Genomic DNA, 12443 nt, shown 5'->3' with positions numbered 1-12443 from the left:
GCCCACCAGGTTCCTGTCCATGGAATTCTCCAGACAAGAAGATTGGAGTCGGTTGCCATCCTCCAGAAGATCTTCCCAGCCCAGGCCTCCCTGTCCATCACCAACCCCCGGAGTTTACTCAAACTCATGTCCATTGAGTTGGTGATGCCATCCAGCCATCTCATCCTCTGTCGTCCCCTTCTCTTCCTGCCCCCAATCCCTCCCAGCATCAGGGTCTTTTCCAATGAGTCAACTCTTCCCATGAGGTGGCCAAAGTACTGGAGTTTCAGCTTCAGCATCAGTCCTTCCAATGAACACCCAAGACCGATCTCCTTTAGGACGAACTGGTTGGATCTCCTTGCAGTCCAAGGGATTCTCAAGAGTCTTTGCCAACACCACAGTTCAAAAGCATCAGTTTTTCGGTGCTCAACTTTTTTCACAGTCCAACTCTCACATCCATACATGACCACTGGAAAAACCATAGCCTTGACCAGATGGACCTTTGTTGGCAAAGTAATGTCTCTGCTTTTTAATATTCTATCTAGGTTGGTCATAACTTCCCTTCCAAGGAGTAAGCATCTTTTAAAATCATGGCTGCAGTCACCATCTGCAGTGATTTTTGGAGCCCCCAAAAATAAAGTCTGACACTGGTTCTACTGTTTTCCCATCTATTTCCCATGAAGTGAAGGGACCAGCTGCCCTGATCTTAGTTTTCTGAATGTTGAGCTTTAAGCCAACTTTTTCACTCTCCTCTTTCACTTTCATCAAGAGGCTTTTCAGTTCCTCTTCACTCTCTGCAACAAGGGTGATGTCGTCTGCATATCTGAGGTTATTGATATTTCTCCTGGCAATCTTGATTCCAGCTTGTGCTTCTTCCAGCCCAGCGTTTCTCGTGATGTACTCTGCATAGAAGTTAAATAAGTAGGGTGACAATATACAGCCTTGACATACTCCTTTTCCTATTTGGAACCAGTCTGTTGGTCCACGTCCAGTTCTAACTGTTGCTTCCTTACCTGCATATAGGTTTCTCAAGAGGTGGGTCAGGTGGTCTGGTATTCCCATCTCTTTCAGAATTTTCCACAGTTTATTGTGATCCACACAGTCAAAGGCTTTGGCATAGTCAATAAAGCAGAAATAGATGTTTTTCTGGAACTCTCTTGCTTTTTCAATGATCCAGCGGATGTTGGCAATTTGATCTCTGGTTCCTCTGCCTTTTCTAAAACCAACTTGAACATCTGGAAGTTCATGGTTCACATATTGCTGAAGCCTGGTTTGAAGAATTTTGAGCATTACTTTACTAGCGTGTGAGATGAGTGCACTTTTGCAGTAGTTTGAGCATTCTTTGGCATTGCCTTTCTTTAGGATTGGAATGAAAACTGACTTTTTTCAGTCCTGTAACCACTGCTGAGTTTTCCAAATTTGCTGGCATATTGAGTGCGGCACTTTCACAGTATCATCATTCAGGATTTGAAATAGCTCAACTGGAATTCCATCACCTCCACTAGCTTTGTTCATAGTGATGCTTTCTAAGGCCCTCCTGACTTCACATTCCAGGATGTCTGGCTCTAGGTGAGTGATCACACCATCGTGATTATCTGGGTTGTAAAGATGTTTTTTGTACAGTTCTTCTGTGTATTCTTGCCACCTCTTCTTAATATCTTCTGCTTCTGTTAGGTCCATACCATTTCTGTCCTTTATCAAACCCATCTTTGCATGAAATATTCCTTTGGTATCTCTAATTTTCTTGAAGAGATCTCTAGCCTTTCCCATTCTGTTGTTTTCCTCTATTTCTTTGCATTGATTGCTGAGGAAGGCTTTCTTATATCTCCTTGTTATTCTTTGAAACTCTGTATTCAAATGGGAATATCTTTCCTTTTCTCCTTTGCTTCTCGCTTCTCTTCTTTTCTCAGCTATTTGTAAGGCCTTCTCAGACAACCATTTTGCCTTTTTGCATTTCTTTTCCATGGGGATGGTCTTAATCCCTGTCTCCTGTACAATGTCATGAACCTCCATCCATAGTTCATCAGGCACTCTGTCTATCAGATCTAATCCCTTAAATCTATTTCTCACTTCCACTTTATAGTCATAAGGGATTTGATTTAGGTCATACCTGAATGGTCTAGTGGTTTTCCCTACTTTCTTCAGTTTAAGTCTGAATTTGGCAATAAGGAGTTCATGATCTGAGCCACAGTCAGCTCCGGTCTTGTTTTTGCTGACTGTATAGAGCTTCTCCATCTTTGGCTGCAAAGAATATAGTCAATTCGATTTTGGTGTTGACCATCTGGTGATGTCCATGTGTAGAGTCTTCTCTTGTGTTGTTGGAAGAGGGTGTTTGCTATGACCAGTGCATTCTCTTGGCAAAACTCTATTAACCTTTGCCCTGCTTCATTCCATACTCCAAGGCCAAATTTACCTGTTACTCCAGGTGTTTCTTGACTTCCTACTTTTGCATTCCAGTCCCCTATAATGAAAAGGACATCTTTTTTGGGTGTTAGTTCTAAAAGGTCTTGTAGGTCTTCATGGAACCATTCAACTTCAGCTTCTTCAGCATTACTGGTTGGATTACTGTCATATTGAATGGTTTGCCTTGGAAACAAACAGAGATCATTCTGTCATTTTTGAGATTGCATCCAAGTACTGCATTTCAGACTCTTTTGTTGACCATGATGGTTACTCCATTTCTTCTAAGGGATTCCTGCCCACAGTAGTAGATATAATGGTCATCTGAGTTAAATTCACTTATTCCAGTCCATTTTAGTTCACTGATTTCTAGAATGTCGACGTTCACTCTTGCCATCTCCTGTTTGACCACTTCCAATTTGCCTTGATTCATGAACCTAACATTCCAGGTTCATATGCAATATTGCTCTTTACAGCATCGGACCTTGCTTCTATCACTAATCACATCCACAGCTGGGTATTGTTTTTGCTTTGGCTCCATCCCTTCATTTTTTCTGGAGTTATTTCTCCACTGATCTCCAGTAGCATATTGGGCACCTACTGACCTGGGGAGTTCCTCTTTCAGTGTCCTATCATTTTGCCTTTTCATTCTGTTCATGGGGTTCTCAAGGCAAGAAACTGAAGTGGTTTGCCATTCCCTTCTCCAGTGGACCACATTCTGTCAGACCTTTCCACCATGACCCGACCGTCTTGGGTGGCCCCACACGGCATGGCTTAGCTTCACTGAGTGAGACAAGACTGTGGTCCGTGTGATCAGATTGGCTGGTTTTCTGTGATTATGGTTTTAGTGTGTCTGCCCTCTGATGCCCTCTCGCAACACCTACCATCTTACTTGGGTTTCTCTTACCTTAGGTGTGGGGTATCTCTTCACGGCTGCTCCAGCAAAGCGCAGCCTCTGCTCCTTACCTTGGATGGGGGTATCTCCTCATGGCCACCCCTCCTGACCTTGAATGTGGAGTAGCTCCTCTCGGCCCTCCTGTGCCTGTGAAGCAGCCTCTCCTGGACGTGGAATATCACTGAGGAATACTGGTTTGTACTTTATTTTAATTTTATTTTTTTAAGATTTTTTTTTTTTTTTTAATGTGGACCATTTTTAAAGTCTTTATTGAATTTGTTACAATATTGCTTCTGTTTTTATGTTTTGGTGTTTTGGCCTTGAGACATGTGGGATCTTATCTTCCTGACCAGGGATCAAACCTGCACCCCCTGCATTGGAAGCGCAGAGTCTTCATCACTGGACTGCCAGGGAAGTCCCTGCCTTGAATTTTAAAATTTGATTTCAGTGTCCCTTCACGTTTCACCACACTTGTTCTTCACTGTCCCTATAGGACGTGTGACTTTATCTTCATTTGACAGGTAAGGAAATCGAGATGCCTGAAGCTTAGGCAACTCAAGCATGGACTTGGAAGGAGTACATGAGTGGGGCTGGGGTCTGTGGTCCTCTTCAGGGCCCGGGGGTTTGAGTTCATATGACATCAACTATGATTCACTCACATGCTTCCAAGGATTGGTCCGGGGTTGTGGTATGGGATTCCATAAATCACATTATAAATGGACTTTTTGATTACAAATCAGCTTGGAGGAACCATCACAGTTTCCACCTGAGCAAAAACAATCACCCTTTGACTATCTCCAGGGATTCCAAGAATTTCAAATGTAGGTAATAATAAAGTGAAAATGAAAATCACTCAGTCGCTCTTTGGGACCCTATGGACTATAAAGTCCGCGGAATTCTCCAGGCCAGAATACTGGAGTGGGTAGCCGTTCCCTTCTCTAGGGGATCTTCCCAACCCAGGGATAGAACCCAGGTCTCCCACATTGCAGGCGGATTCTTTACCAGCTGAGCCACCAGGGAAGCCGTAGGTAATAATAAAAATATGGGTAATAATAAATATAACGGTCTTCACAATGGTAATAACAGAAAAACCAGCACAGTAGGTGCTTTTCTAAGATGAGATAAAAACTTGACCCCAGGAAGTATATACAGTGGGTCTCATGCCCATTTTAGAGACCAGAAAACCAAGAGTTAGAGTTGTTAAGTTTTGTCTAAGATTTGTCTAAGATCACACGCCTTGCATGTTAATCCACTGCTCCACTATCTTGACACTTAACTCAGGGCTATGCTGCTTCCTTCCATTCACTTCATCCCTTTAACCTTCGCGACCTCCATGACTCCACTCTTCTGCTTTGGGGTATCTTGGCTGATACCTCCCCTCACTTCCAAGTGGTTCCACCCACTGCTCATTAATCCTTATTATTGCCTTTATAATACCTCTTCATAAATCTTTCACCACTTGGCACTTGATTATAATGTCATAAAAGGACCATAATCTAAATTGATATCTTACATTTATTGTTGTTTAAATGATGAGAGAGAAGAGAAAGTTCATACAATATTTAAATATTTCTTTTCCCTTGAGGGCTATGAATAGAAGGCTCTTTCCACTCCACTCTGAGTATTTTCTTTTTTTTTTTTCTTTCCAGTTTGAGGCAGAGCAGGCAACTGAGAACATTCCAGCGCTGCTAGTCTATCTACAGATACCAGTATGCTGTGAAGTATAGTTTCATTTCTATATGGTCCCTATTGATTTGGACAGAGATTGTTAGGTTTATACTAACTTAAACCAAAAAATAGAGAGTTAATCTGAAGGCTATGGAAGCATTCTATGGAACCTGTATCAGTCATCCATCACTGTGGTAACACTCCATAACAAAACAGCTGAAACATTATTTATTTTAAAACAAAAAGCATGATTTTGGCAGATGAGTCTCTGGATTGTTGATTTAGGTGAGCTTTAGCAGGGGTGTTCTCTGCTCAGCTCACTTACATGTTCGGGTCAGTTGAAAGGTAATTGATCTAGAATGGCCTTGGATGGGCAAACTGGGGTGACCCAGCTGTGTTCCATGTGTCTTATACCCCAAGAGAATGAATAGCTAGGACATGGTCTCACAGTGATGGCACCTGTGGTAAAGAACCCTCCTGCCAATGCAGGAGACGTGGGCTTGATCCCAGGGTCAGGAAGATCCCCTGGAAAAGGAAATGGCAACCCACTCCAGTATTCTTGCCTGAGAAGTCCCATGGACAGAGGAGCCTGGTGAACTACAGTCAATAGGGTTGAGAAGAGTTGGACACAACTGAAGTGACTTAGCACATTCTTGCAATGAAGGCCGAGGAACAACAGCCATGGCAAAGCTCCAGTGCTTTCTTAGGCTTCTACTGTGTCATGAGGTAATGTCCCGATAAGTGTCTCTGAGTCCAGAGTCAAAGGTGGGGCAGAACACCCCACTCAGGGTGGGAGGGCACTACAAATTACACAGCGAAGGGTGTGAATACTGGGAGGGGCCATTAATACAACCGATTTTCCATGGAGCCCAAAGCAGGATGGAGAAGTGGGCTTGTGTGGGTCAGGAATGAGACCGGAAGCCATCACACACCGAGGCAGCACTGTCCCTGGCAGCTACTCGGCATCTCATCTCTATGGCTCCTCAGCATCTCATCTCTGCAGCCCTCTGAGCCTCTTTTCCCTCTTGCCTCTAGTGAGTGCTTCCTCTGCCACCTTTGTCCACATTTTTGTGTGTCTTTGTACCTTTGCTGGAACGTCACTGCCCTTGCTTACATGCCTGTCCATATCAGGCATCAAACCAATAACTTGTGTCTGAACCTTACATTCCTGGGACAGACTAGCGATTGATTCATTCCAGCCTCTGGGATCACTCCCCATGTTGGGAATCCTGGTTCTCCCCTGTAATATTGTGTTAGGGCTGCTGTCACAAATTAGCACAGGATGAGCGGCTTAATTAACATTGATTTTCTCACAGTTCTGGAGACCAGAAGTCTGGATCAAGGTGTCCACAGGGTTGGTGTCTCCTGAGACCTCTCTCCCTGGTCTACATCTGGCCATCTTCTCCCTGTGTCTTTCTGTGGTCTTTCCTCTGAAACATCTGTGTCATAATCTTCTCTTCTTACAAGGACACCAGTCATAATAGAGTAGGGACCACCTTCATCATAGTTTTCTAAATGACCTCATCTTAGTTTTCTCTTCAAAGACCCTTCTCCAAACAAGGCTACATTTTAAATCCTGGGGGCTAAGATTTTAATATGAATTTGGAGAGAATACAATTCAGCCTGTAACAACAGCCCATTAAACTTGTTCATTTTCCTTCCCCAGTTTGGTCAATGGCACCATCAACCTTACTGGAGTCCAGGATGAAAACTTCAGAGTCAACCTTCATCCTTCTTACCCCTACCTCTCATCCAACCCATCATCAAGCCCAGCAAATATTACAATCAGAATATTGGTCAATTCACTGCTTCCCATTTCAATTATCCTCACCATCCAAGTCCAAGTCATCATCATCTTAGTGGACGCCCATGGTTGCCTTCACCTAGCTTGCAGTCACTTCCAATCTCACTGCCCTGTTTTGTTTTCTGCATGCATTAATCACTCAGTCGTGTCTGACTCTTTGTGACCCCATGGACTGTAGCCCACCAGGCTCCTCTGTCCATGGAATTCTCCAGGCAAGAATACTGGAGTGGGTTGCCATTCCTTTCTCCGGGGGATCTTCCCAACCCGGGGATTAAACTCAGGTCTGCACTGCAGGCAGATTCTTTACTGGCTGAGCCACCAGGGAAGCCACATAGCATTTTCTACTATCTGAGATCATCTTCTTTTCTTAAAATATTTATTTATTTGGCTGCACTGAATCTTAGTTGTGTCATGTGGGATCTAGTTCCTGGACCAGGGATTGAACCTGGGGCCCCAGGCTTGGGAGCACAGAATCTTAGCCCCGGGACCACCAGGGAAATCTTGAGATCATCTTCTTGTATCCTTACTTTTACCTGTCCCTTTGTTTATTTCGGTTAGTGCTGGATGCCCATGCCCAGTTGCCTTCTGTGACTGGTGACTTGTAGGTGCTCAATGTTGAATGAATGAAGAGGGGTGAGTCATGTGGTACAAATATGACTGCAGTCTCCCCACTTCCCCACTGCCTCCTCATCCTGCATTGGTGGGCAGTTCTTTAAAAAAGAACATGAGCAGAGAGCACCCTTGAAAGGCATCGACTACAGCCCCAGATGCCATGTCTGTGTTAAGAGCCCCAGGTCAGGCCCTTAGTTGAACCTTTGAAGTCAGGCTTGCTTGAGCCACGCCCTATGTGAACAGGATGAGGACTGAGGCAGACCTTGCTTCAACCTACTTAACGATGAATATCGGAGATTCCTTTGTAATGAATACAACCGCTGACCTACAATTAGTCTGGAAGCCTGTCCTCTAATTTAGTCCACAAAGTGGTCCCAGCAGGACCTCAACTTAGAAAGAATTTGTCAGCAGTTAGATTCATAGAATGACAGAGCCCAAAGAGTCCCTGTAAATACTTAAGAGAAATAAAGCTGCATCCACTTAAAAAATATTCTATAATTCTGCCTTCTCCCTGGCCTGCTCCCCAGTTAACCCAAATGTGTTTATTTATGATGTCTAGGCCCTGCTTCCCAAAAGGATTAGATGTGGCTTCCATTAAATAGAATTGCAAATAGAATGGATTCAAAGAGAGGAGAGATCAAGACAACACCAAGAGGGTCCCCTGAAAAGCCAGAGGGGCAATGAAGGGGAGACCTCAGGTTGAGGGGGCGAATGGAAGCCAGGAAGAGGGATGGACATGGGAGGGGTGAGAGGTGCAGACCTTTGAGATCTGAGGATGGGAACTGTCTTAAGCCCCATCCTTGTCATGGGAGGAGGGTGTACCTACAAGCTCTACTCCCCAGCTTAATATTTGATGTGTCCTGTCTGTTGACCTCCTTAGGAGAAGGAGCTTCCTTCTCCTAAGTCATGTTCCCATTTTGCCAGTGCGTAGAGCCTATCCTAACCCTCTGGGCATATTTCCTAGGTGCCAGAGAAAAGGAAAGGGAGTCAAGAGGGGTGGAGAATGGGGGTCCATCAGTACAAACAAAGCTAATACTTACATAGACTTGTATAGACTCCTACCCCATGCTAAGTTCTGTTCTAAGGACTTTATATGAATTAACTCAACTTTTATATAGTGATCCTATTATTATCCCCACTGGTGGCTCAGATAGTAAAGAATCTGCAAATCTGCCTGCAATGTGGGAGAGCCGGGTTCAATTCCTAGGTGAGAAAGATCCTCTGGAGAAGGGAACGGCTACCCACTCCAGTATTCTTGCCTGGAGAATTCCATGGACAGAGGAGCCTGGCGGACTACAGTCCATGATGGAGCGACTTTTACTCTCCCTTATTGTGAAGGAAGGACTTTGCAAATGGTCTGTTTTTCTGAGACTGTGCTATAATTATAATCACAGCAATAATTATCCCTTTTCCTCTCTGTACTCAGACCCATAACATAATAAAACATTTCTCAACTTTCTCTCTTCCTTCAATGTCCTTTTCTTGTTCCTTCCACTGACCTTCCAATTCCCCGTCTCTCACATTTCAGGTTTTCTGAGATTCCCGGAGCTCAGCACAGACTGGACATCTGATCTTGGGCAAGCTATTTCAGTAATCTGTGCCTCAATTGCTTAATCTGTAAAATGGGGATAATAATAGTCAAGTCTTATGGTTCCTTTGTGACTTAAAATGATTAAAATGTGTAGAACAATCAACACGGTGGCTGGCAATTAGCAAGAGCTTAATAACTATTAGCTGCTGCTGCTAAGTCGCTTCAGTCGTGTCTGACTCTGTGCGACCCCATAGATGGCAGCCCACCAGGCTCCCCCTGTCCCTGGGATTCTGCAGGCAAGAATACTGGAGTGGTTTGCCATTTCCTTCTCCAATGCATGAAAGTGAAAGTGAAATTGAAGTCACTCGGTCATGTCCGACTCTTAGCGACCCCATGAACTGCAGTCTATCAGGCTGCTCCGTCCATGGGATTCTCCAGGCAAGGGTACTGGAGTGGGTTGCCATTGCCTTCTCCGAACTATTAGCTACTATTGTATTAACTGTAGCAGTTCATTGGGACAACATTAATGCTGTAGGACAATCACATGACTTTAGTGGTGTACCACAAGAGTTGCTTTCTCATTAGTAAGGAGCTCAACTGGAGGCTGGCTCACCGAGACTGGTGACACTCAAGTGTCTACAGGTTGGATGGCGGTCTGGTCTAGGCTGGACTTGGCTGGGACAACTTATAGCTGGGCAGCGCTGCTTCATGGGTCTCTGGGACCGGTGGACTAGGCCAGGCATGAACTTCTTGTGGTGATGACAGGAGTGCAAGGAAGTAAGTAGAAATAATCAAAGCCTCTGGAGGCCAAGGACAAGAATGAATACACAGTTATGTCTATTGGCCAAACATATCACAGCGGGGGGGGGGGAAGAAATATTCTCTGCCTTTTTAGAATGACCTCTAAAATCACAGAAAAAAAGGCATGGGGACAATCAGGGTAAAGAATTAGGGCTTTTCATGCAATCAGCCTATTCTATTGAGTGTCATCATTCATATATATATATATATATATATGTATATATATGTATATATATATATATGTTTTTTTTTTAAAAAGCTCTGGTCACAGAAACATTGTGCAAGATCTACTTTTCACCAGTGTGTTCTGGCATGCTTCTAATGCTATCAGAATCACCTGGATCAATGATAGCCAGTGTGCATATTCTGTAGTATTATCCACATTATGTGCCCAATTCAGTAATATTGCCACTGTAGTCATGGACCAGTTTTGGCCAACATGGCATAACACACTGCTTCAGATTTCCTCAAGACTGGACAGTTGACAACGATGGCCAGTTTCACTTTACCTTGTCTGATCATTTTCAGAGTCTGCTTGTACCCCAGCATGTACTTTCCACTTTCCATAACAATTTGGAGCCTAGAGTTGACTGACTCCAGTGGCCCTTTCATCTTCTTTGTGGCCACCATGTTCCTGTCAGTGCAGGACTACCCCCAAACCAAGAGCAGCCACCAAGATGGCCAGGGTATTCCTGTTTATATTTAAACACTGAATTTGAATCAAAATCTTCCATTCCGGGGTTGGAGAATCACTGCTGTGCAAACTTTTCCAGGTGACTCTGATGCCGCAGGTCTGACTTTGGGGACCCTACTCAACTTTCATAGTCAACTGATCAGCTCTGATCAGCTGGGGCTCTGCTGAAAACATATTCCTTGGCTACTTTCCTGGAGATTTCAGTTATGCTTCTGAAACCCAAATTTTAATAAATGCTCTCCAGGAGCATCCTAATGATGGGTAAAATTGGGAAACACTCTTCTAAGGCAACATATTTATTGAAGAGATGAAGACTGAGATCCAGAAGAGGGAAGAGACCCAAGAAAGTTCTCCCAAAAAGAAAGTACTAATTGGGGCTAGGATTCAAGTGACTTAACTCCCTCCTGGCCAAGTGTCTTTTACAATATAAATGACTAGAAATTTCTACACCTCAACCATGCCACCACAGAGTCCTGCTGGGATTCAGTGTTTAAGGAAAAATAAAGTCAACCTTGGTTTCAAATGGCCCTTGATTTACCATCTCTTTTGAACAAAGACTCCCAGAGATCAAGTTTAACATAAGGTGTCTAGATACCCTCTCCTGATATCTCGAGGGGTTGTGGTGGGCTTAGAAATGTGCTGCTTGGACCTCACTGCCCAGTTGTGGGAAGTGAGGTCAGCAGGCAGCCTCCAGCTGTCAGCTTCTTTGGGGTCTGCTTGAGCTGCAGACACTCCTCACCCAAGGTCATGGGGTTTCTGGCAACAAACTGAATGAGGTAGGGGTGCCAGGGCCCGACGCCTCCTGAGGGGCAGTTCTCACTCCAGAAACCCTGCTTGGTTGCCTGGATCTTTGTCAGGCTGCATCACAGTTCATCTTTTTTTTTTTTTTTTAATTGTTTTAGGACTTTTTCACCTGCTAAGTCTTTTAAAAAATTCTTATTTATTTATTTTTATTTTTGGTTGCACTGGGTGTTTGTTGCTACATGTAAGCTTTCTCGAGTTGGAGCAAGCAGGGGCTACTCTCTAGCTGTGGTGTGTTGGTTTCTCACTGAGGAGGCTTCTCTTGCTGTGGAGCATGGACTCTAGAGCAAGGGCTCAGAAGTTTTGGCACACAGGCTTGGCTGCTCTGTGTCATGTGGGATCTTCCCAGGCCAAGGATCGAACCCATGTCCACTGCATTGGCAGGCAGATTCTTATTCACCATATCACCAGGGAAGTCCCACAGTTCATTGTCTTACTGTGCCTGGTCCTCTCATTCCGTTCATAGGTGTTGATTCTTAAATATCTTGCATCCCAAACACTGTCTGCAAGAAGGGTAAGAAACAATGGCAGCAGTGTGAAAAGAGGGACTTTGGTTGTGGCAATGAGCTTTGCCAAGGGGCACACAATAGGGAAACAGACGGGTTATCACATAAAGTGCATGCTTTTAATGAAGCCTTGGCCGACAGAAGTACAGGAGACACCTAAACATTTAAATCACCTTTTCCTATTGATTAAGGTAAATACTTTACTGATGGTTTTAATCAATACCCCTATAAATCCTCCCTCTGTGATGGTTTTACTGTGCATTTAATGTTTCTGTCTTTAATTGAGTTACATCCCCCTCAGCCCAAAATGATGAACTGAAAGTTAGAAATCATCTGGGCACTGACAAAAATGGGGAGTATTTTTCCCCTTGTTTAATCTGAAGAACTAAATGCTTTGAACATCAGTCAGCAAGCCCAATTTGGTCACCAGTGGCTGGTCTCATTTCTTTACCTCTCTGGGTCTCAGTTTTCTCATCTGGAGATGGGGGTAATGGTTGCTTTGCCCATGAAAGAGGATACCCGAGAAAGCCCTGAAGCTGAAAGGGGGTCTTATTATTAACTACTCAAGGCAGGGATTTGCAAGAAAACTTACAGAATCTTCCATGGTATCCACAGGGAGTGGCCGTGGTGGTCCTGGAGACTGTAATTCCTCCCACAGCCCTCTTTCTGCACTGCCATCTGCTGATTGATTTGCCCATTTTGTCAACTGAGTGTAAATATCCATCTGTCAATCACTCCATTATGCTAAGTGC

At 44.1% G+C, this 12443-nt stretch overlaps 1 pseudogene; it reads right to left on the bottom strand.

Moving 5' to 3' along the window:
- Positions 1-9977: 9977 nt before the first annotated feature.
- LOC136158672 (large ribosomal subunit protein eL30 pseudogene) lies at positions 9978-10320 on the bottom strand (annotated as a pseudogene).
- Positions 10321-12443: the final 2123 nt, after the last annotated feature.

This window comes from Muntiacus reevesi, chromosome 2, assembly GCF_963930625.1.
Source record: "Muntiacus reevesi chromosome 2, mMunRee1.1, whole genome shotgun sequence".
NCBI classification, from domain to species: Eukaryota; Metazoa; Chordata; class Mammalia; order Artiodactyla; family Cervidae; genus Muntiacus; species Muntiacus reevesi.
This window is presented reverse-complemented; position numbering and strand designations above follow the sequence as displayed.